Below are 24,198 nucleotides of genomic sequence, written 5' to 3'. Positions count from 1 at the left end.
TGAAAGTGTTTCACAGCTGAGGCTGCAGGAATTAGGGCAGTAACAATGCTCACAATTGTCAGGTTCTGTGACTTAGAGGAATCTTAACACTGTGAAAGCAATCCGTGGACTAAGCGCCAAGAAATATGCAGTAACTTTCACTGCTCCTTGGCTCTAATACATACAGCTCATAGCTGCTTTGAAGGGATGTATTCCTTATTTTCATGTTTCATGAAATTTTATAATTGTTAAATTTTTCTAATCCCTGCCCTGACATTACTGGCAGTTTGATCTTGGGCAATTTAGTTCCTTTCTCAAAGCCTCTCCTTACTGATTTCTAAGATGAAATAATACTGTCCACCTTATAAAAATACCATGAACATTTATAGAAACGATGCATTTGACACCATCTTGGTATGGGGCTTTCCAGTTAGAAGATCTTTACCAATTCAGCTTTTATTGTTTACAGTTTATGGTGTCATGTATGATCTGCTTTCTTCTTTAGCTACTCAGTTTTGTTAAGTTATAAATTATGCTTTTCTATATGAAGTAAGCCAGGATAAAGGGAATCCAGAGCATTGCAGTGGGAAGTGGATATATTCTAACTTTAAAGAAAATGACCAGACTTGGGAGTGAGGGTGTGATCTGATGTGCGGTCCTGATTAGGAAAAGGAGCCAGGCTAGGGGGAGCAGGGAAAGCAAAAAGACAAAGCAGATAAACTACAAATCTGCCTTTCTTCATGGTCCAGGACACACAGCCCTCCTGTGCAAATAGCCCATCTAACACACAATCTCCCTATGCCTGACTTACCAGCAGACACCTCAGCTGTAGAAAAATGCAAGTTCGCTCACTGCAATCTTAGTGTTACCAGTACTGCACATATCCCTCTCCAGCACAAGCACCATCCTATAAAACACCCAGCAAGGTTTTGTCTCCTGGAACTCAGCTCCTTTCTTGCTGATCTGCCCATTGCATCCTTGCAACGTATTTTCATACTTTCTTTAACAAGTCCACCTTTCTTTACCTTGTAGGTAAACTTTCTTTACCTTGTAGGTAAAGGTAAACTGCCTTTGTAAATCCCTTTACTGTATGCACCACTGCCCCCAGTTAGTCACTGTGCACAACACTCGATCCTTCTGTTTAGGAAGCCTGGAGAGTGATGCACATGGATGTCTGGAAGCACATTCCAGGTAAAAATGATGGCAACTTCAAATTCATGCTTGTTGTTAAAGTGATAGGAAAGAGGACCACCTGGCCAGGTCACGAAAACAAGAGGGAGGTGCACAGCAAGAAAATAAGTGCCCTGGCAGGAAGCAGATGGCACTTTCAAAAGAGAAGTATGGAGGTGTGATCAGTTAAGCAAACCATTCCAAACCCTTGGCCTGAAGCAAGGCGAGGTATAACCATGGAGCCCCACAAGAGCCTGGGCTGTAGGGAGCCCACTGGACAGGATCTGTGGACACACAGAAGAGCAGCCCTTGCCAACACCTGGCCGAGGAGAAGGGAGAAAGAGAGACTTCCCCAGCTTCACCCTTCTCCCACATCCCCACTTCCTCCTGGTATTTCCAGTTCTAAACTCAGCCGAAAACAGAAAGCAAGGAACCTGCACCTAAAGGTCATGAGGTTCAGCCTCCTGGTATGTAGCAGTGGGGAAAAATGGAGAGCTCTCTGAGACTGGCAGGCAGGACACGCCCAGCATTAGATAGAGAAGGAGAGGTTGTGGGGTGTATTACACGAGATCTTGAAAACCCTGCAAGAGATTTCACCCTGATGGAGTGGGAAGCCATAGGAGACACAGTCAGGAGAGGGACTGCATCTGACTCAGACTTAACAAGGGCCTTCTGGCTGATGTGTTGAAAAGGGCAGAAGAGAGAAACGGGTGAAGCAGGATCACATTAGGAGGCTGCTACCTTCATCAAATGAGAGGGACAACGGCCTAAGAAGATGGCTAGCTGGAATAATGCAAAGGAGAGGTTAGATTCTTGATATGTTCTGACGGTAGCACCAACTGGACTTGCTGATGATTGGATCTGAGTAAAGAGAGGCATCAGAAGACGACTCCAGGATCTCTGATCGGAGTAGCTGGAAGGGAGAAGTCATCACTAACAAATGTGAGGGATCTGCAGGAGGAACTGGTGTGCAGGGAAGATGGAAAGTGGTTCGGATATGTTGAGTTTGAGCTGCTTACGTAGCAAAATAGAGACTTCAATGAGGCAAGCTGATGCAAGCCTGAAGTTCAAGAAAGAGGTTAAGTGTCAATATATTAATTTAGGAATAATCAGCAAGACGGAACCTAGAGTCCTACAATCAGGAGCACATATGCATGTCCGTAAGTGTGTACGCCCAGGACAACGTCAGCTCTACATAAATCTTTGGTATTATTCTTATTTTTAATTCTTCTTCTTTCCCTTCAGTATACTCGATTAGGATTTATACACTATTTTTTGTTTTGCTAAAATAAACCTTGACATTCTGTGAGACTGTAGCTTTAGCAGAATTTCTGACCTGTTCAAGTTGATATAGACCTGTTTCTTCCTGCTCATACCAATAACTACAACTAGAAACCCTGAAAATAATGCAAGAAACAACCAAAGGGGAACTCTGAATGGTGGCTGGATAAAGATGAAATGGTTTGGTACCTAAGGACTAAAAAAGAAGAAAACATGAGCCAAGTGGCAGGGCATCTGATGTACCCCTACCCATATGAGAAGGAGACCCAGAGGCATCATTTCCAGACCCCCAACCAATGGCAGAACCAAGTCCAGGTAGATGTGCAAGTGATAAACATCATTATTACAGACATTTTCTCAGGCTGTTATCTTTTTATCTTGGATGCTTTTCCTTAGAGATGCTTTACAATGGAATGTTGTTCCAATCTGTGGATCACTGATTTTCCATGCCTTGGTGGTTTTAAAAACTTTGGTCATATTTAGACATGCTTTTCTCATTGCACAGATTAACTGAGTTAATGTGTGCACAACTAACGAGGGAAGGACGATTTGAGCCAAATCCCACAGTGCAACACACACCTGTAGGTAATGAAAACAAAGAAAAAACATCTTGAAATTGGCCAGAAAGAAACCCATTACCTATAGGTGAACAGCAGTTAAAATATAAAGGATTTATCATCTGAAATAATGAAAGCCAGAAAGAAGCAGCCCAATATTTTTTTCTTGTTTTTCCCATACCATTTAACTGCTGAATGAAAAGAACTTTCAACCCCAAATAAAGACATACTCAGATGAGCTCTTTTAAGGCAGGCCTGGTGGTGACAAAATCCTGAAGAAGCACTAAACATGGAAAGAAAACCAGTACCAGCCACTGCAAAAACATGCCAAATTGTAAAGACCATCGAGGCTAGGAAGAAACTATAGCAACTAACGAGCAAAATAACCAACTAACATCATAATGACAGGATCAGATTCACACATAACAATATTAACGTTAAATGTAAATGGGCTAAATGCTCCAATCAAAAGCACTATTCACAATAGCAAAGAGTTGGAACCAACCCAAATGTCCAACAACGATACACTGGATTAAGAAAATGTGGCACATATACACCATGGAATACTATGCAGCCATAAAAAATGATGAGTTCGTGTCCTTTGTAGGGACATGGATGAAGCTGGAAAACATCATTCTCAGTAAACTATCGCAAGGACAAAAAACCAAACACCGCATGTTCTCACTCATAGGTGGGAATTGAACAATGCGAACTCATGGACACAGGAAGGGGAACATCACACTCCGGGGACTGTTGTGGGGTGTGGGGAGGGGGGAGGGACAGCATTAGGAGATACACCTAATGCTAAATGACGAGTTAATGGGTGCAGGAAATCAACATGGCACATGGATACATATGTAACAAACCTGCACATTGTGCACATGTACCCTAAAACCCTAAAGTATAAAAAAAAAAAGGAAAACAAACAAACAAACAAACAAACAAAAAAAAGACATACTCAGATGAAAGAAAAGTAGAAAGAAAATTGTTGCCCGCAGAAACAGAGATAAACCCTAACATATCAATAATTATATAAAATGTAAATGGCCTAAATACATCAATCAAAATACACAGATTGGCAGAATGGATAAAGAAAATACCACTCACCTATATGCACTTTATTAGAAACTCACTTCAAATTCAATTATATGGCTAGTTTGAAAGTAGGAGGATGAACAAAGATTGACCATGCAGCATTAATCTAAAAATCAGAAGTGACTCTATTAATATCTAATAAAGTCAACTTCAGAGCAAAGAAAATTACTAGAGACAAAGAGGGACAGTACAAAAATGATGAAAAGATAAATCTACCAGGAAGTTATAATAATTCTAAATGTATATGCACCAAACAACAGCGCCTTAAAATACATGAATCAACAACTGAAAGGAGAAATAGATAAATCAAACATTATGGTTGTAGATTTTAATACCTCTCTCTCAGCAACTGAAAAATAAGCAGAAAAACAGCCAGGATATATAGGATCTGAATAACACAATCAATTAACAGTATCTAATTGACATAAGCAATACATTCCATATGACAACAGCAGTATATGCATGTTTACAGGTGTCCACGGAACATTCACTAAGATAGACCACATCCTGAGTCATAAAACAAACCTCAATACATTTAAAAATTGTAGTCATATAGTCTATTATCTGACATAATGAAAGCGAACTAGAAATCAATAACTAAAAATCAACAGGAAAATCTTTAAACATAAGGAAATTAAGCAATAGACTTTTAAATAATCCATGTGTCAAGAAAAAGTCTCCAAAAGTTTAAAAAATACATAGAATAGAATGAAAATGAAAATACAGTATTTCAAAATATGTGCAACAGAGCTAAAGCAGTGCTAAGAGGGAAATCTATACCATGAATTGCTTATACTACAAAACAGTAAAAGTCTCAAATCAATTATCTAAGTGAGTGCCTTAAAAAAGTAGAAAAGTAGAACAAAATAAACTAAAATCAAGTAGATAGAAGGAAATAGTAGGGAGCAAAATCTGTGAAACTGAAATAGAAATTTAATAGAGAAAATTAACAAAACCTAAAGCTGTTTCTTCAAAAAAAATCAACAAAGTTAATAGACTAGCAATACTGGCAAAAGAAAAAAGAGAAGATACAAACCAGAAATATCAGGAGTGAAATAAATGATATCACTACAGATCCTACCATGATCTAAATAAAGGAGTGCAACAACCAATTTATGTTCATAAATTTGACACTTGGAAGAAATAAACCAATTCCTTGAAAATCACAAACTGAAAAATCTCAACCAAGATGAAATAGATAATTGGAAGAGTTTTATAAACATTAAAGACATTGAAGCCTAACTAAACATCTCCCAAAAAGAGATTTTCAGGCCCACATGACTTCACTGGAGGATTCTAACAGACATTTAAAGAAGAGCTACCAGCAATTTTATACAACCTCTTCCAGAAAATAAAAGAGGGGAAAACTTTTCAACTTATTTTATAAGCTCAGAATTATCCTGATACCAAGACCACCAAAGAAAATACAAGAAAAGAAATCTATAACTTAAACCTTTTCAAGAGGAAGAGTAGACTTTGGCATTAGGAAATTTTAATTTCACTAACCATTCTTCCAATTTATTTGCAATTGTTTCCTTGTATTTTAGTTGCATATCTTTTAAAATCCCAAGATATATTATTATTTTATTATTATTTATATCATTATGGTTGTTTACATTTAGTCACATAATTATCACTCTCTTTTCTCTTAATTGTTTTTAGGATTATTTTTCTCCTTACTGAAATCCTTCAAAATAATCATTTAGCACTATATTTAATAATAATGTTCTCCCTATAGGTGACTCAGTTTTTTGTTATCTAAAATGTCTTTATATTGCTATAATTCTTGAAGCTAATTTTGCTAGGTACACCATCTTCAGTTGGTACTTCTTTTCTTACAGTGCTTGGAAAAGGTCATTCTTCTGTCTCCTAATTCGCATTGTTTCTGTTCACAAATCTTCAGGCAGTTGAATTATTTCATTAGAGATGTTTCTCACGTCTCTGTAGCTGCATTTAAGATCTTCTCTTTGTTTTTGCTGTTCTGAAGTTTTATTAGAATATGCATAAGTGTGGATTTTATTTTCTTAGTATTAGTTCTTCCATAATATGGCTTTCACGCCATTCCCTTTACTCTTTCATCTGTGGCACAGCTTGAACTTAAGCTAGAGTTTTTCAATCGGCTTTTTATATATCTTAACCTCTTTTATATTTACCATCTCATTATATTTCTGGGTATCTCTGTGTAACTTCTTCAGAGAAATCTTCTATTTTACTTCTCTCATCATTCATTTTAACAACTATTGAGTTTTTAATTCACTGATTTTTTTTAATTTCTAAAAGTTATCTATTCTAATTATGTCTGGTTATTTTTAATAGTCTCTTTCCTTGGGCTCGTTTTTGGTCTGGTTTCTGTGACTCGTGCCACTTTTTCAGGTTTTTCTGGTAATTTTTAATTGTGAGCTTCTTTGTGGTTCACCTTGCTGCACAGACATACAAAATGGGCCGAAGAAATGCTCTTCTTCAGAGAGGATTTGCATTTGCTTCTGTTAGAAACCAGGGAATGCTATTAGTTTAGGAGCACTCTGGGCGCTATGAATCTTCAAGGAGCTCTGACATAAGTCTCTGGTGCTAGGACATGCAGGGTAGTGGCCATCTTAACTCCAGCTCCAGCTGGGCTCATACACATCCAAATGTATCTGAAGATCGATGGGAGGCGCCTGCTAAAATCTTGCTTGAAAAAGAATCTAGGAGCCTCCTGGGAAAGAACTTATCCCAAAGGAAATAAAAGCAGGAGTGATAACTGCCAGTCAGTGGGTCTAGGTGGTCAGGGGTGGAGGATTGTCAGTGGAGAACGCTGTCATCTGCCCATCTCCCCTTCTCCAGCCCCAGCTGGCCCCTGCATGCCTCTGGTGTCTGTCATGTGTCTGTCTCCCCTTGTCCAGCCCCAGCTGGCCCCTGCATGCCTCTCGTGGAAGTGGAAGTGCAGCAGCATCCAGGCCTGGGCAGCTGTGATGCAGATTGCATTCTTGCAGGTGTTAAAACTGTGCATCTGGATATACAGCTTAGACGGCCTCTGCTGTCACCCCAGAGGTTCAGTCACGACTCCAGCTCTCACCCCTCAGCGAAGATGTTGCTACACATGCTCAGTAGGACACTGAGCTTTTCAAGAGGACCTCAGATATCCTTCCACAGTGTAGATAAAAATACTCTGTCCGTGGTCAAGGCTTGCCTCATAGTGGGCGCAGCACAATCTGGTGCTTTAGACCAGGGGTCAGCGTATTTTTCCTTTAAAGGGCCAAAATATGTATTTTAGGCTTTGCGGTCTTGGTTGCAATTATTCAACTCAGTTGCTACAGCTTTGAAAGCAGCTACAGACAATGTCTATGTGAAGTGAATGCCTGTGGCTGTGAGCCAGTAAAACTATTGACAGAAACGTTTGTGGGGTGGGCTGCAATGACCACAGGCACCAGCCCCTAGTTTAGGGGCAGATTCGGGAGCTGCCCTGCTGGGTTCACCCGATGCCTCCCAGTCTGTCGCTGTCCCGTGGGTGACTTTGGCGAGTTCCTTTGTTCCTCTGTGGCTCGGTGTCCCTGTTGGCAGAACGTGCTTAAGAGCTGCACCTGCTTCCTTGGGTTCTCCTGAGGTCTGAAGGGTGCAGGACAGTTGTGGTGAACAGCGTGCTGTGTCCAGTCCCATCAGTCCCTACGCCTGAGGTCTTAAGCAGCTCACTTCACTTCTCTGAATCTCAGCTTCTTCTGCATAATGAGGCAAACAACAGTAACTTTCTCAAAATTGTGGGGAAACCATAGCCACAGCACCTACTACTGTGCCTGGAATACAGATCTTTACACTCTCGTCACAAAGAATGGGAGGAGGAGGAGTGAGACCGCCGGGCACAGAGCTCAGGTGTGTTCCCGGAGAGGACGGACATGCCTGTGAGCTGAGGGAAAGCGAGGAACTGGTGGGGCGGTTGTATGGGCTGCTGGGGTGTCTTGGCCTTCCCGGCCTAGGTCACAGGGCGGCATGTCTCAGCCAGCGGGAGGAGGCTTAGGCATCGCTTAGGAGCCTCTGTGCGTCCATGTGGCCTTAGTGCTACTGGTGGGAGGCACACTCCTCTGGTCCCCAGGGCCCTGGATCTGACCCACAGAAAGGCCAGCCGGCACACAGCGTGATGCAGGGTTTCTCTAAGGGACGAGGTGTCGGATGGAGACTGTGGGGTGCAGAGCTGCAAGAGCTGAGGGAGGACTGAGTGAGCAGGAGAACGTGCACTCCAGACCCCTTGGCCAGCAGAAGGCACTGCCTCCTCGACAGCACACACAGCTAAGAATCGGGGACTGGGAGGAAAAGACATCACTTCAGGAACCACACGAGGCAGAGTCTGCACCTTGGGTGTTTCCACCATCCTCCAGGAAGGGGCACTGCTCACCCCAGACTCCATGAACCAGGTGTTCCCCACCGCCCTCCATCACAGGAGGGCTGACTGCACAGCTGACCCCGTGTACCTGGTGTTCCCACCACCTTCCATCACAGGAGGGCTGACTGCACAGCTGACCCCGTGTACCTGGTGTTCCCACCACCTTCCATCACAGGAGGGCTGACTGCACACCTGACCCCGTGTACCTGGTGCTCCCACCATGCTCCATCACAGGAAAAATGGGTTATATTTTAAACTGCATAGAAAAAAGGGATTTTAAAATGTACTCCAACCCCTAACGGAAGCCTTTTGATAAATATCAATTTAGTTCTAAGCTCAATACGGGGGCTCTGTAGTCCCTGCACCTCCAAACTCTGTAAAATGTGTGCTTCTGCTTCTCCAATGGCACCAACACTTGAGAGGCCATCCGGGCACAAGTGTACAGCCTTGGTTTCCTCTGATAGTGCCTGACCCAGAGAGACGAGGGAGGCAAGGGAGGTCTCCACTCTGATGTCCAGCCAGGCAGCCTTCTGCTCTGGAATCTGGGGAATTGTGCCATGCAGATAGGAGTTATGGCTCCATAGCTAGTTGGCTCAAACCGTTTCCAAGGCTGTGTGAGACAGTCATCTTGCAGAGGGCCAAGATGTCTTAAACTCCCGTACAATCTGGGCTTTTATTGTTAGCATGACCTTGTCTCTTTATTTACAGGTTAATGAGGCATCCTGGGTTATCCTGATGCTGTGATTTTATAATTGTGTGTGTGTGTGTGTGTGTGTGTGTGTGTGTGTGTGTTAGAACCCTTACTTCAAACACAAATGGAAGCCCAATGTATAAAAACAGATCCAGTACCCTGCTTCCCTCTCTCCTTGCTGTTCCTCCCTCCACCCTCTTCAGTGGCTCTCAGAGGAGCAGTGTGTAAGGCACAGGGTCTCTTGACCATGGATGGGAACCATGACCCCAGCATGATATTATCCAGTGGAGGGCAGGACATCACCAATGGCAGCCACAGGAAGTGTCAGGGCATCCCTGTTACGCCCAGTGGGATCTGCCCACAGCTTCAACGCCAAATATTAAGTGTGTCTTCTCATCCAGTGGGGTTTAAATTGCATTTCTGTAACCACAAATTTACAACAAACCTGCAAAGACAACTCAAAAAGGGATAGAGACTGAGACAAAGAGAAAACCAGAACAGCACAGAGCCACCTTCTTCAGGGAAAACTGCAGAAAAGAAAAGGTTCCCCATCATGAAACTGATTACAAAGCTGCTCCTTCAACACCACACTTGGAAAGTGTGCAGGAGCCATCGCCAAGGACGTTCTGTAATTTCTGGTAAGAGAAATAGCAGGCAAAACAGCCCAAACCGTCAATACCAGATACTGCTATTACAGCTACTTTCTGACACATGTATGCGTCATTGAGATGGGCACAGCATAGGTGGGTATTAAACAGGGTGGGTGCATTGGACACCATTGAGATGGATATGTCATAGGTGGGTATTAAGTAGGGTGGGTGCATTGGGTACAGTTCTGATTCCACTGTGCATGTGGGTGCATTGGATACAGTTCTGATTCCACTGTGCATGTGAGTGCATTGGATACAGTTCTGATTCCACTGTGCATGTGAGTGCATTGGATACAGTTCTGATTCCACTGTGCATGTGGGTGCATTGGACACAGTTCTGATTCCACTGTGCATGTGAGTGCATTGGACACAGTTCTGATTCCCTGCATGTGCATGTTGACATGTGCATGTGGTGCATTGGATACAGTTCTGATTCCACTGTGCATGTGGGTGCATTGCATTGGATACAGTGCTGATTCCACTGTGCATGTGGGTGCATTGGATACAGTGCTGATTCCACTGTGCATGTGGTGCATTGGATACAGTCTGATTCCACTGTGCATGTGGGTGCATTGGATACAGTTCTGATTCCACTGTGCATGTGGTTTGTTTGATTCATGTGCATGTGGTGCATTGGATACAGTTCTGATTTTTTTGATTTTTTTCCACTGTGCATGTGGTGCATTGGATACAGTTCTGATTCCACTGTGCATGTGGTGCATTGGTGTTTGTTTGTGCATTGGATACAGTTCTGATTCCACTGTGCATGTGGGTGCATTGGATACAGTTCTGATTCCACTGTGCATGTGGGTGCATTGGATACAGTTCTGATTCCACTGTGCATGTGGGTGCATTGGATACAGTTCTGATTCCACTGCACATGACCCATCAAGGCTTGAGGCACAGAATTCTTCCACACATTTTTCATGAGAAACCTAGACTAAGTGGATTATGCCCAATTACCACAAATATGTGCTTCACAGGAACATGTTTAAGTGGCACAAATACCAAGCTAAGTAGTGCCTTCCTGCGGTGTTTATAGGAATGGGGTCAAAACAGGCTACGACTGCACTGCAGAGGACCAACATGAGTGAGAGCAGTCAACTCACACACGAAAAGCAGTTCACGCATTTTATTTATTAATAGTCGTCTCCTAATGCTGCGTGTGTTTACTTTTCAGGAGAACTTTTCCATGGCTTTCCCACACTCCCTGAGAGCACGAGCTAGGTGTTTCTTCTTTGCGAGCTGCACACCTGGTGGAGAGGACATAGCAGGCACCCAGTAAATGTGGATCAGATGCCCCATGAGAGGATCCAACCCATCAGCACTGATGATGATTTAGGCTCTGTCATTGGAAGTTTGTAAAACCCCAGTTTTAATGAAATCTTGGGTTTCTCCTGAATGAAATGGGTGAAAGCCTGAATCCACCAAGACCGTTGGTCAAAGCTAAACAAGGACAGGAGCCCCGAGTTTAGTTGTAAATAGTGGAGAACACTCTCCTGGGATAAAGGGCAGAGAGAAAAATGAGACCACGAGGCAAGAACGTGTGGAAAGCGTTGTTGCCACCTCTGCTTCTCTTCCTGCTGGTGTCTCCACATTCTGCTCATTAACAGACCTTCCTTCACCACTGCTGGGTGCTTCATCCTCAGGGTCACTCACAGAGGCTGCCGGCTGTACGAGGCACCAGGAAAGGATCCCTAGGGTCAGTCACAGAGGTTGCCAGCTGCAGCCGGGCACCAGGCAAGGAAGAGCTGCTGGCCAAAGACCCTGGCACTCAGCAGTGAACGGCTTCCACTGACGGCTGGGTCTCCACCTCCTTTGCTATAACTCTGTCAGTCACATGGGAATTTAGAATGAAAGGAAAACTACCAGCAGGATGAGAGGTTAGAATGGCTTCTCAGGATTGATTGATTTTGCCTTGAACCTATAAAAGGTCATTTTAATGCCAGGTCACTTAACTCTTCTGGAGGACGGTCAAACTCTCTGCGAGATCTGGACAGGAGAGAGAATAATACCGTCCACTCAGGTCATGTCGACATTTACCAAGTGAGAAGTAGCCTCCTGTTTCTCAGTAGGGAACACACGTTTAACTCTTCACTGGGCAGATCACACCCGAGTGAAATGTGGCTCTGTGTCTTGGGCCCCTGGTGTCTTGCATCAGCTTGTGACACTCTCCCACAGCTGCACCTTTGCCAACCCTCTCTTACAGCAGAGGTGAGACAGCTGCTTTCGTGTGATGGGTTTATTAACAAAGAAGTGAATCCATCCCGCGTCACGTGTGAACGTGTCTGGCATCCTGGGGCCCAGCAGCTGTGGGCATAAGCCCTCCTGATCCTCAGCTTTAATGAGTACAAGTCCCATCGCGAGTTTCTCAACAGCCAATTATGGATTTTCTCTTTTCCTCCAACAAACCAGATATTATCGAATCATAAGATGACAAGATATGTTAGAATTTTCATGCAGTTACATCAGAACTTTTTAACCAGTTGGCTTATAAAATAATCTATTTTAAAATCCAGACTTTTTAAAATATAAAGCTTGGTTTTATATCCTGTTTAGTGGATGCAAAGGATCTTAGTTACTGGCTTTCTTTTAGAAAATATTTAGCGTATGTTGGGAACAAAAGCAGCTCCTGAGTCAGACGGACCTGGTGTAAAGCACAGCCCTGCCACTGACTAACTGCGCATCAGACAACTTAGTTGAATACTGAGCTTCAATTTTCCTATGTGCAAAAAGGAAATAACAAAGTCTACCTTAGAGAAGCATTTCTTATGTTCTGAACAGATGTTTCATTTTACTATAATCCAGAAGATCTTAATTCGGAACTGAGAATCAGAATTACCTGGAGCACTTGTAAAAATGCAGAATCTTTAATTTCCTTACAAACCTGAGTTTTTAAAGAGGAAATGAATGTAAGCAAAAAATATTTTCAGAGTAAGTGGGCCGGGAGCAGTGGCTCACGCCTGTAATCCCAGCACTCTGGGAGGCTGAGGCGGGTGGATAGCTTGAGTCCAGGAGGTTGAGGCTACAGTGAGCTGTGATTGCATCACTGCATTCTAGCCTGGGCGACAAAGCCAGACTCTGTCATCTTAAAGTAAAAAGAATAAATAAACTTGTAAAGAAGTGTTCAGCCTTATTATCAAGATGTTGAGGTACCATTTTATCTTTTTGTTTTTGTTTTTGAGATAGTCTTGCTCTGTTGCCCAGGCTGGAGCACAGTGGTGCAATCTTGGCTCACTGCAACCTCTGCCTCCCATTTTGAAGCAATTATTCTGCCTCAGCCTCCCCAATAGCTCAGACTACAGGCGCACACCTCCACGCCTTGGTAATTTTTGTATTTTTAGTAGAGACGGGGTTTCACCATGTTGGGCAGGCTGGTCTAGAACTCCTGACCTCATGTGATCCACCTGCCTCGGCCTCCCAAAGTGCTGAGATTACAGGCGTGAGCCACCGTGCCCAGTTCTACTTTATCTTAAAAAAGTCACTGTATTATAGTAACCAACACTGTTGCAATCTGGTAGACATCCGTGTTAAGTTCTTTTGATGATTTTAGCAAATTGGACTTTCCAGCATTTAACTTCAGACATCTCTTCAGTCCTGGCCCTGCCAGAGGCCAGCTGCTCAGGTGGCCAGCCCCACTGCTGGGGAATGAGTGAGGTGCCCACAGAGAGGGTGTCTCGGGTACTGGATGGGGAATGCATCTGTACTGCCAGGCGTGCAGCAGGCATGCAGTGAGTCACGATTTAATTACAGGATTATTTAAACTGAAGTTTCCCAATCCTTCCAAAGAGCCCCTCCCCACTTGCTCAGGCTCAGCTCAGGCTCAGCTCTCTAAGGGCTGAGGAGGTAAGAAACGAAAATGACACTGATAGCCTGGATCCTATCTCCACACTGTGCGGCAGGTCTCAGGACTCCGGAGATGACTTTTCCGGAGAGAAATCACGTTCTTCCCAAACTTCTGATCCCTCAGCATCACTACGTGTATGATTCCTATTAAAGCAATGCCTGATTGAAATTCCCTATGTCTTTTTAAACGTCTGGAACACTGTGATGTGGTTAACGTTGGCTGCATCAAATGAAGGGTGCATCAGCCACTGTGTCAAATACATAGACAAAAACTCGTCAAACACGTTAAGACGTAAACACTGCAAAGGCTCTGAAAAAAGTGGAGAGACACAGAGCCAGATAAATAATAGTAGATACTTTTGAAAAATATGAGCTTGAAATTAAAAAGCAGTGCCGGCACAGACCCCCTCGCAAATCGCACGTGCGAGAGCTGGCGCCGGATTACTGTAGTTCCCAGGAACCTGTCCAAGACCTCCAAATCATCTAAAGAAGATAAGCCCAAGAAGGCAGCTAAGCGTTGGCCCTGTTTCTCTTCCTAGCTTCTTATTGCAGATTTTACTTTGGTGTTGGAATACTTTTTCCTTTGTTATTCAGTTTTTATCAGGACCTGCCTCATTACAGGATCACACACTTTTTAATGAATCTGGGTTCATCTATATCCTGTTTCTTTCCTTCTTCATTTCATAAATGTTTGCATTAATACATATTCATTGGACACTTACTCTGTTTGGTTATTTCTTTAGCTATTTTGGGGGAAAATGAATTAGACATAATCCCTGCCCTCAAGAAATTTCCAGTCGCCCACTCACAGGATCATCGACCTCTCTTCATTTTCATCTATGGGAAGATTTCCTCTTCCTTTCTCCTTCCTTGACACAATCTTCTTCCCTTCCCTCTGCCTCTAAGTCATGAGCATAAACTCTTTACTAGGCCTAGTCTTAGGCTGGAACCACAAGTTATTTTCTGTCTTGAAAACAAACAGGAAACAAACAAAAAAACCCTCTAAATCAATAAATGACAAAGGGCTTCTATTCCTATCTGAAACGAAGAGAAAATACTATAAAGAATGCAAATTTACATTTTATATGTTTTTACTGCCAAATCAATTTGCCTGAATTCAAGGCAGAAACTGTGGTGTCTGAGTCTGTGTAACCCCTGGATTTTCAGAAAGAGGAAATGCTCTGCCGACAGCCAGAACTTGCTGTTCCTGAGGACCAGCCAGGCTCAGAGGGCAGCAGCGATGCTGAGCTGAGACCACACCGCAGCAGGGCCTGAAGCAGGAGCGAGGAAAACCCACCACACGTCAGACACCACCCTGCAGCCCCCTCGGACTAACAGGGACGCCTGCTACTTCATCCGTGGCCACGCACGCCCCACTCGAATCTCCCCTCTCAGGACGAAATGTATGAAGGTATCTTTACCCATCAAGCATTGGCTCCTCTCTCCTTAATCTCTCCTTGGGATCACCTAGCACAAGCCCCTATCCTATCAGAAGCCCCTCTTAACTCCCCCTTTTTGAAAGGGTTTCGTGGTTCATTTTAATTCCACTCTTACTTGTCTCAGAAAGTTAAATAAATTTAATTTTTTGGACACAAGTGTTTCTGGTGTCTGTGGATGAAGAATGTGAGTGTAATTGGAATCTGATAGCCAGTTTGCTATTGGGCAATACCATGAAATCCAAATCTGTTTGGTTCTTGAGTTCAGACAGTGAAAGTGTTTGGCAAGCCAGGGGTGTCTGTCACCGTTCCTCCGATCTTTACACATCTAACCCCACTGCCTCCAGGATGCAACAACCAAAACAATTTCATGCCAACCTGATCACCGCTGCTTTTTGAGTTAGTGTCTTTCTTTCTGAAAGCAGTTGGAATTTTGTTCCTTCCCTCTGGCTCCCTAACTTCATCCTGGATGCTTTGAAATTCACAAGACTGTACACAGGCGTGTGCTACGACATGTACCTACTGCCGGTCACTTACTGATCCCCGAAGGCCTGTGCCTTCCTTCAGCACCAGGGAGTGACCTCCTGAAGTGTGCTGGGCACAGGCACCCTCGGTAAAAAACGTGAGACAGAGTTGAGAGCACCCGCTGGGGTGTCAGGTTGCCTGGTTTTAAATCCCGGCTCCACCACTAAGGACTGTGGGATCCAAGACCTCTTAGTTAAACGCACCATGCCTCAGTTTCCCTGTCTGTAGAAGGAAGATAACAGAACCAACCTAAGGTGTTTGGAGAAGTATACTTCTCAAGCACCTGGGAGCCACGAAGCCTTAACAGGTGTTAGTGGCTGATATTATCACCAGCTCCTTCATTCGTCTGTTTTCCCCGTTAGGAGCGTTTACCAGCCGGCTCGCCTCACGTCTCCCCTGCCTTGCCTCACATCTCCCCTGCCCCGTCTGCTGTCACTTTGTCCTTTGCATTCTGTTTTCAGACAGATCCTTGGCACCTTTTAATCCTCACCAAATATTCTTTATGACTATTAATGGAAATAAATGTTAAAAGTGTATACACAGAAAAGAAATATCTCCCTGGCTCAGAGTCTTTTTAGAGATGTGTTCTAGTAATCATTAAATGAGCAAATAACTGTATAACCACACATATTCTTCCAGAGACCAGGAAATGAGGAACACTCCCCAAATCACTGAATATGATATCAAAATCTTCGCCCAGCAAAATATAGCATAAAAATAAAACATTACATGTTGATCTTATTGATGAATATAGATGCAAAAGTAATAAACAAAATGTTAAGAAAATCCAGAAAAAATATACTAAAATATTTACATCATGACGTAGTTGAGTACATTCCAAGTCAACAAGACAAAAACGTTAGAAAACCTATTAACGCTTTTCAAAATTTACTATGGCAACAAAATCAAGGAGAAAAAATCCTACATGGTGAGATTAAAAAAAAATTAGCAAACTAAAAATATAAAGGAACACTCTTATTCCAATAAGATATGGCTAACTAAAGTAACCATGTCAATATCAGAACTTCCAGTGACATGGAAGCAACATTCCCCAGAAGACTTCAGATGAAACCAAGGAAGCTCATGACCCCAGCTTCGACTCAGTGTTATGCTGGAGGTGCATGTTAGCACTGAACAGGGAACACAAGGTGCAGGATCGGAAGAGAGGATGTTGAAATCACCCCCGAGCTACCCGAGGGTTAACTTAGAGAACGAGCAGCTTTCCTTATTTTTTTAACATTTATGTAGTATTCAATATAGAGCAGGCACTATTCTAAATAGGTTAACAGGAAAAATTAAAATAGTTATCAATCACTGTTAAAATTCCATTATACTCCCTTGCACCATCCAAAAGAATAACTCAAGACTTAGAAACATTACATGTAACAGAAAAAAACCCATAAAAATAGAAACTAACAAAATGTTCATGAGATACAAATGGAGAAAATTACAAATTTTTGAGGCATATTAAAAACAGATAAGTGAATGGAAAGATTTACCATGTTCATGGATAAAAAGATTCAATATTGTGAAGAACTCAAAACTCTGCAAATAATTTATAGATTTCATGCCCTTCTCATTATAATCTCAGCAGGTTTTTTTTTACAAAATGTGGCAAGATTGTCTAGGCCTTATAATAAAGAACAAAGGTCATAAAGTAGTCACAAACATACAGGCACAAAAGAAGAAAAAAAGATGATGAAAACTATGCTACAAGATATCACAATTCGTTATGTCAGTACTTTTAAAGCAACATAATTGTGATGGCTAATCTTACGTGTTAACGTGACTAGGCTGAGGGATGCTCAGGAAGTTGGTAAGATGTTATGGTGGATGTCTCTGTGAGGATGCTTTTGGATGAAATTAGCATTTGAATCAGTAAACTGAGTACAGGATATTCGACTTTACCAGGGAAAAGAAATGCACATTCTCTCTCTCCTTCCCTCCCTCCGTCTCTCTATCTCCGTGGGCTTCTCCATCCTTCCCTGCCCTCAGACACTGGAGCTCTAGGTTCTCCGGGCTTGGACTCCTCAGTCAACACCAGCAGCTCACCAGCCTTCAGGCCTCAGATTCAGACTCAGCTACACCAGAATCTTTCTGGCTTACAGACGGCAGATCATGGGACTCCTCAGCTTCTATAGTTACAGGAGCCAATGTTCATAATCCATCTCCTCTTATATCTTTCTACATCCTATTGGTTCTGTTTTTCTGGAGAATTTGGACTAATAAGTAAGTTTATGAACAAAATAGAAACCTGGAGAGGGTTAAGGGAACTGTTCCACACTCATGGGAGTGCGATTCCTGCAAGGACTGGGAGACAACATGGCTGCGTCTGAAGTTGGAGACATGCGTTCCTGTGGCTCTGGGGCCCGGCTATTCCACTCCTAGATTTCCAGTGGTTCCTGTGGCTCTGGGGCCCGGCTATTCCACTCCTAGATTTCCAGTGTGTTCCTGTGGCTCCGGGGCCCGGCTATTCCACTCCTAGATTTCCAGTGTGTTCCTGTGGCTCCGTGGCCCGGCTATTCCACTCCTAGATTTCCAGTAGTTCCTGTGGCTCTGTGCCCCGGCTATTCCACTCCTAGATTTCTAGTGCGTTCCGTGGCTCCATGGCCTGGCTATTCCACTCCTAGATTTCCAGTGGTTCCTGTGGCTCCGGGCCCGGCTATTCCACTCCTAGATTTCCAGTGTGTTCCGTGGCTCCATGGCCCGGCTATTCCACTCCTAGATTTCCAGTGCATTCCTGTGGCTCCGGGCCCGGCTATTCCACTCCTAGACTTCCAGTGGTTCCTGTGGCTCTGTGGCCCGGCTATTCCACTCCTAGATTTCCAGTGTGTTCCTGTGGCTCTGTGGCCCGGCTATTCCACTCCTAGATTTCCAGTGGTTCCTGTGGCTCCGTGGCCCGGCTATTCCACTCCTAGATTTCCAGTGTGTTCCGTGGCTCCATGGCCCGGCTATTCCACTCCTAGATTTCCAGTGGGTCCTGTGGCTCCGTGGCCCGGCTATTCCACTCCTAGATTTCCAGTGTGTTCCTGTGGCTCTGTGGCCCGGCTATTCCACTCCTAGATTTCCAGTGGTTCCTGTGGCTCCGTGGCCTGGCTATTCCACTCCTAGATTTCCAGTGTGTTCCGTGGCTCCATGGCCCGGCTATTCCACTCCTAGATTTCCAGTGGTTCCTGTGGCTCCAGGGCCCGGCTATTCCACTCCTAGATTTCCAGTGGTTCCTGTGGCTCCATGGCCCAGCTATTCCACTCCTAGATTTCCAGTGGTTCCTGTGGCTCCGTGGCCCGGCTATTCCACTCCTAGATTTCCAGTGTGTTCCATGGCTCCATGGCCCGGCTATTCCACTCCTAGATTTCCAGTGGTTCCTGTGGCTCCAGGGCCCGGCTATTCCACTCCTAGATTTCCAGTACGTTCCTGTGGCTCCGTGGCCCGGCTATTCCACTCCTAGATTTCCAGTGTGTTCCGTGGCTCCATGGCCCGGCTATTCCACTCCTAGATTTCCAGTGGTTCCTGTGGCTCCAGGCCCGGCTATTCCACTCCTAGATTTCCAGTACGTTCCTGTGCTCCGGCCCGGCTATTCCACTCCTAGATTTCCAGTCGTTCCTGTGCTCCGCGGCCCGCTATTCCACTCCTAGATTTCCAGTGTGTTCCTGTGGCTCCGCGGCCCGGCTATTCCACTCCTAGATTTCTAGTGCGTTCCATGGCTCCATGGCCCGGCTATTCCACTCCTAGATTTCCAGTACGTTCCTGTGGCTCCGCGGCCCGGCTATTCCACTCCTAGATTTCCAGTGTGTTCCTGTGGCTCCGCGGCCCGGCTATTCCACTCCTAGATTTCCAGTGGTCCTGTGGCTCCGTGGCCCGGCTATTCCACTCCTAGATTTCCAGTGGGTCCTGTGGCTCCATGGCCCGGCTATTCCACTCCTAGATTTCCAGTGGTTCCTGTGGCTCCAGGGCCCGGCTATTCCACTCCTAGATTTCCAGTGTGTTCCTGTGGCTCCGCGGCCCGGCTATTCCACTCCTAGATTTCTAGTGCGTTCCATGGCTCCATGGCCCGGCTATTCCACTCCTAGATTTCCAGTACGTTCCTGTGGCTCCGCGGCCCGGCTATTCCACTCCTAGACTTCCAGTGTGTTCCTGTGGCTCCGCGGCCCGGCTATTCCACTCCTAGATTTCCAGTGGGTCCTGTGGCTCCGTGGCCCGGCTATTCCACTCCTAGATTTCCAGTGGGTCCTGTGGCTCCATGGCCCGGCTATTCCACTCCTAGATTTCCAGTACGTTCCTGTGGCTCCGCGGCCCGGCTATTCCACTCCTAGACTTCCAGTGTGTTCCCGTGGCTCCGCGGCCCGGCTATTCCACTCCTAGATTTCCAGTGGGTCCTGTGGCTCCGCGGCCCGGCTATTCCACTCCTAGATTTCCAGTGGGTCCTGTGGCTCCGTGGCCCGGCTATTCCACTCCTAGATTTCCAGTGGTTCTGGTGGCTCCGTGGCCCAGCTATTCCACTCCTAGATTTCCAGTGCATTCCTGTGGCTCCGGGGCCCGGCTATTCCACTCCTAGATTTTCAGTCTAGAAAAAGTCCTTCCACAAGGGCCTAATGAGATGAAATATTGGAAACAAGTAAAAGTCTATGGAAACAGGAGACTGTGGGAATAGTAATGCATTCATTGATGTGGTAATAAATAAACGGTATCTACACACCTCAACCTGAATTAATCTCATGAGGAACACGTTTAACATACGAAGCCAGTCACGAAAAATAATGTAAGATTCCCCTTATACACATTAAAAAAAATAGATCAATATCAAATATTGCCCAAGGCTCCATACATTTGTAGTAAAATACTAATAGATGTTTGGGAAGAATAAACACCAATGCAGTCAGTGATAACTTGAGGAATGGGAGAAGGCAGCGATGGAAGTCAAGCCTTTGCTTTGGCAGCATTTGCCACATTTCATGTCTTCTGCTAGTGGCTTGTACTCATCTATTATCTCATTATTCATAACTGCTTTAAAATATTTCATTAGACCTTTAAAATAAATACTGTTAGTCAAAGAGACAAGAGGTTCAGCAAATGAGCAATAGATAGAAACGGGAGAGAGAATCTTAAATGGATAAAGAAACAGGCTCCTATTTTTGGTGTATGCTCTGAATACATTATTTCAGAGAATAAATTGGAAAAATTCCCCAAAACATACCACAAGATTAAAAGTGTTTTAGTATGACACAATCAATAATGGTTCGTTGTATTGTTTTTGTTTTCAAATTTATGCTTTTTTATAACTGCATTTTAAAATATATACGCTGCTGGACTTCACAATTTGTCTATTTGCACAGGATGAGAAATAGCCAATGAAATAATTCATCTAAGTAACTTTTAAAAATTAATTAAAACATGAAATGCAGACAACCTCCCCATCCAGCCAACCTCGAGGAGACCCAGCTGCTGACGAGAGCTGACCTCAGTGTCTGGTTGAAGACGTCAAGAACAAGCTGTTCTCATGCATGGTCCTTGTTTCTTTCCTCCATAAAACAACTAATTGAATTTGTCTGTGCTTGGTTTTGTCTGTCTCCACCCAGTCTCTGGTGCCTGTCGGGGGCTTGGTCCATAGTAGGTGTTCCCTGTCCATTAGCTAAACAGATGACAGTGGACATGGCAGCCGATGGTGCTTAGAAGCTGGCACCTGCCAGATGGAAAGGAGAAAGCCTGGGTGAGATGCTGCCGTTCCCCGGCTCTCAGGCACCATCTGCACGCACAGCGTATCAGAGCCTCTCCAACAGCAGTCATGATTCGTATTGGAGCAGTGCACAGAGGGAGGGTTTTGTTACTTTCATGCCATGAAATGCCCAGATGTCTCTAAGTTCCTAAATAAATATTCTATTTATAACTAAGTCTAATCTTTAAATTTCTGATATTCCCAAATATTAAAGAATGTCATGGGCCTAGACTATACTACCAATAATAGTTATCTTGTAAGCATTAAAGTCTTTTTTAACAGATGACCAGAAAAACTGTAGATGGGACTATTTCATATCATTCCAGTGTCCAGCAGCTCCTTCCCTGAGCTGGGCCTGCAGCCACAGACCCTCAGCTCAGGCAGGTGGCACAGGAGCTGCCGCCATGTGGAGCCAATGACTCTTTGCCTGAACCTACCTGTATTAGTGTGTTTGCATGCTGCTGATAAAGACATACCTGAGACTGGGCAATTTACAAAAGAGAGGTTTAATGGACCCAGTTCTGCGTGGCTGGGGAGGCCTCACAATCATGGCAGAATGTGAAAGGCACGTCTCACATGGTGGCAGACAAGAGAAGAGAGTTTGTGCAGGGAAACTCCTGTTTTTAAAACCATCAGATCTCGTGAGACCCACTCATGATCGTGAGAACAGCCCAGGAGAGACCTGCCCCCATGATGCAATCACCTCCCACCAGGTCCCTCCCACAACATGTGGGAATTCAAGAAGAGATTTGGGTGGGGACACCCAAATAATCCTATGATTTTTCAGCCCCTATATTATCCACATGACACCTTCTGTTACTGATGCTTAAGGAGTAGCTTTCTCATTCCCGCGGCATGTGCCTTCATCAGCTCCCCAAACAAGGGGTCAGCTCGAGCTGCACTTCCCCAGCCTGCAGGGTTTTCACACCTGAAGCCTCAGTCTCTCTCCTGAGCAGAATGTCCTTGACAAATGCCATGTAGGACTTTTTAACAGGGCCATCTTGCTTCTCCTTCTGAACATGAACATACGGAAAAGTTGGCAGCAACTCAGATCCACAAAATGAGCAAAGGACTTTCCATGCAGGTGATCTGGTTGGTGGCTGGTTTATCCCTGCAAAGAGAGAGTTCCGATGCATGCTTCAAGAGTGCGGTGAATTTGCCACTACTGTTATTTTGTCTTATTATAGATGTCTAAAAAATATATATTTTGGAAGCTGTTCTAGTCTTAATGGGAAATAAGGCCTATAAATTTAAAAAGATAGCCAAGCAGAGGGATCCACAAAGTGGCAGAAATGTGAAACCTCTTTTCCTAAATATACAGTATGTCTTTAAAACAGTACACATGCAGTATATACCACTCATTGTATATTGGTCATTGAGGAAAAAATTCAGATAGATAATTAGTACATGTAGACATATTTTAAATTATTAAAATAAATATATAGGGAAAGCATATCTTTGATTTAGGTAAACACGGAGCCTCTACTAAGCGGCATTTAAAATGTTTTTGAAGCATTCTGTCCTAATTCCTTTCGGCAAATCCTTTTTACATATCTGATTCCATTAACTTAAAACCCTGCCAGTGTTACAGTTTCCATGGAAGAAGGCGTTTTCATCATTCTGATACTAAATTAAAATCTTTCTTTGTCCTTCTAGCGAATGGAGAGCACCAGCGTTGCCAGCCCAGCACAGTGGCGCTGGATGACAGGGACTCCACCAGAATCATGAGGACAGCCATCTTGGGACAGGGGAAGAGGCACAGCGTTTGACTGGCGAGTCTGTTTCTTGTCTCCGGGCAGCTTTATGCTTTTCCCTCCAGCATTGTGGCCCCTCCATCCCCAAGTTTATAGCATTCTGCGAGCCTTGGGTAATAGAGTATTTGCATCACTGGCCCTGGTGCATGAAAGCCACACTGCCAACTTGTCATTATCACCAGTCTGGTTTCCTTTCCGATGGAGTAAGGGGAACCCCAGGCCTGGACTGGAAGAAGCTTATCTCTGCTGGGGAAATGTCTGCAGGTGACTGAAGCTTTCGTTCCACCATAACACATTTCAAGAGCACATATTCACTCACCCCAACACTTAGTAAGGACCCGTTTACAGGAAAACATTTATTTTGAAGCATACGTCTCAGCCAAAAGATACAGAGTGCTAAGATGTTCCATTCCTTTTTAAGGAGATTCCACTGTGCCTTTAAGCAAGAAATGACTTCACAGTCGAAACCTTGGTTTGGAAGACTCTTGTTTCAAATCTCGGCGGCATCGTATGAGCCCTCCTCATCAGCTGGTGGTAAGCACCTAGGACTTGGGCCAGTAGGGCGAAGGAAAGAAACACAACCATTTAGTAAAAAGGTACCATAAAACATCAGATCTGCCGTGTGTGGCTGTGGGTGTTTTGGAATGTGCACACACACAGGGTTTTCCTCTCCCTGCTGCCTCCTCCTTCTCTTCTCCCTCTTCACACAGAAGTAGCTGCATATCAAGAATTGGTCTTCCCAAAGCCTAGGCCTTCAGGAGAACTTGGAAGTTTTCAGACAAAACAGAACGGTGTTCGTAAACCAGGTAAGTCTTGGAAAGGGCATCTTGGAAGTGGGTGGGATAGAAAAAGGAGCCCGGTGCATGCCAGCACCGTGACAGATGGAGACCCCTCCTCTGTGTGTGGAGGGGAGGTCTAAGCATTTGGAGACAGTTGGAGACAGTCCTTTGCTTCCTGGCATGAAGTAAAGAAGCATCAGACAGGAATATAAGGTGTGTTTAGGAAAACCGGGTCAACAGGCACCTTCACAAAATAGTTCTGGGGCCCAGCCTGGTGGGTGTTGTAACTAGAAGGCCAAGCGAGCAGAGAGATGGTGGCCTCAGGAGGTCTGACTGAGAGGATGAGTTTTGGAGCCAGGCAAGGAGTT

General features: G+C 44.4%; 1 long non-coding RNA gene across 1 annotated transcript in view; it reads left to right on the top strand.

Moving 5' to 3' along the window:
- The window catches only part of LOC115832520, a 37,867-nt gene extending 14,291 nt beyond the window's left edge, over window positions 1-23,576 (top strand). Inside the window, exon 4 of the long non-coding RNA XR_004028038.1 lies at window positions 23,473-23,576. This is a non-coding gene — a long non-coding RNA (uncharacterized LOC115832520). The remainder of the gene's footprint in view (window positions 1-23,472) is intronic.
- The last annotated feature ends 622 nt before the right edge of the window (window positions 23,577-24,198 follow it).

This window comes from Nomascus leucogenys, chromosome 3 (genome assembly GCF_006542625.1).
Source record: "Nomascus leucogenys isolate Asia chromosome 3, Asia_NLE_v1, whole genome shotgun sequence".
Classification (NCBI taxonomy): domain Eukaryota; kingdom Metazoa; phylum Chordata; class Mammalia; order Primates; family Hylobatidae; genus Nomascus; species Nomascus leucogenys.
Note: the sequence above shows the minus strand (reverse complement) of the source record. Positions and strands in the feature narration are given on the sequence as shown.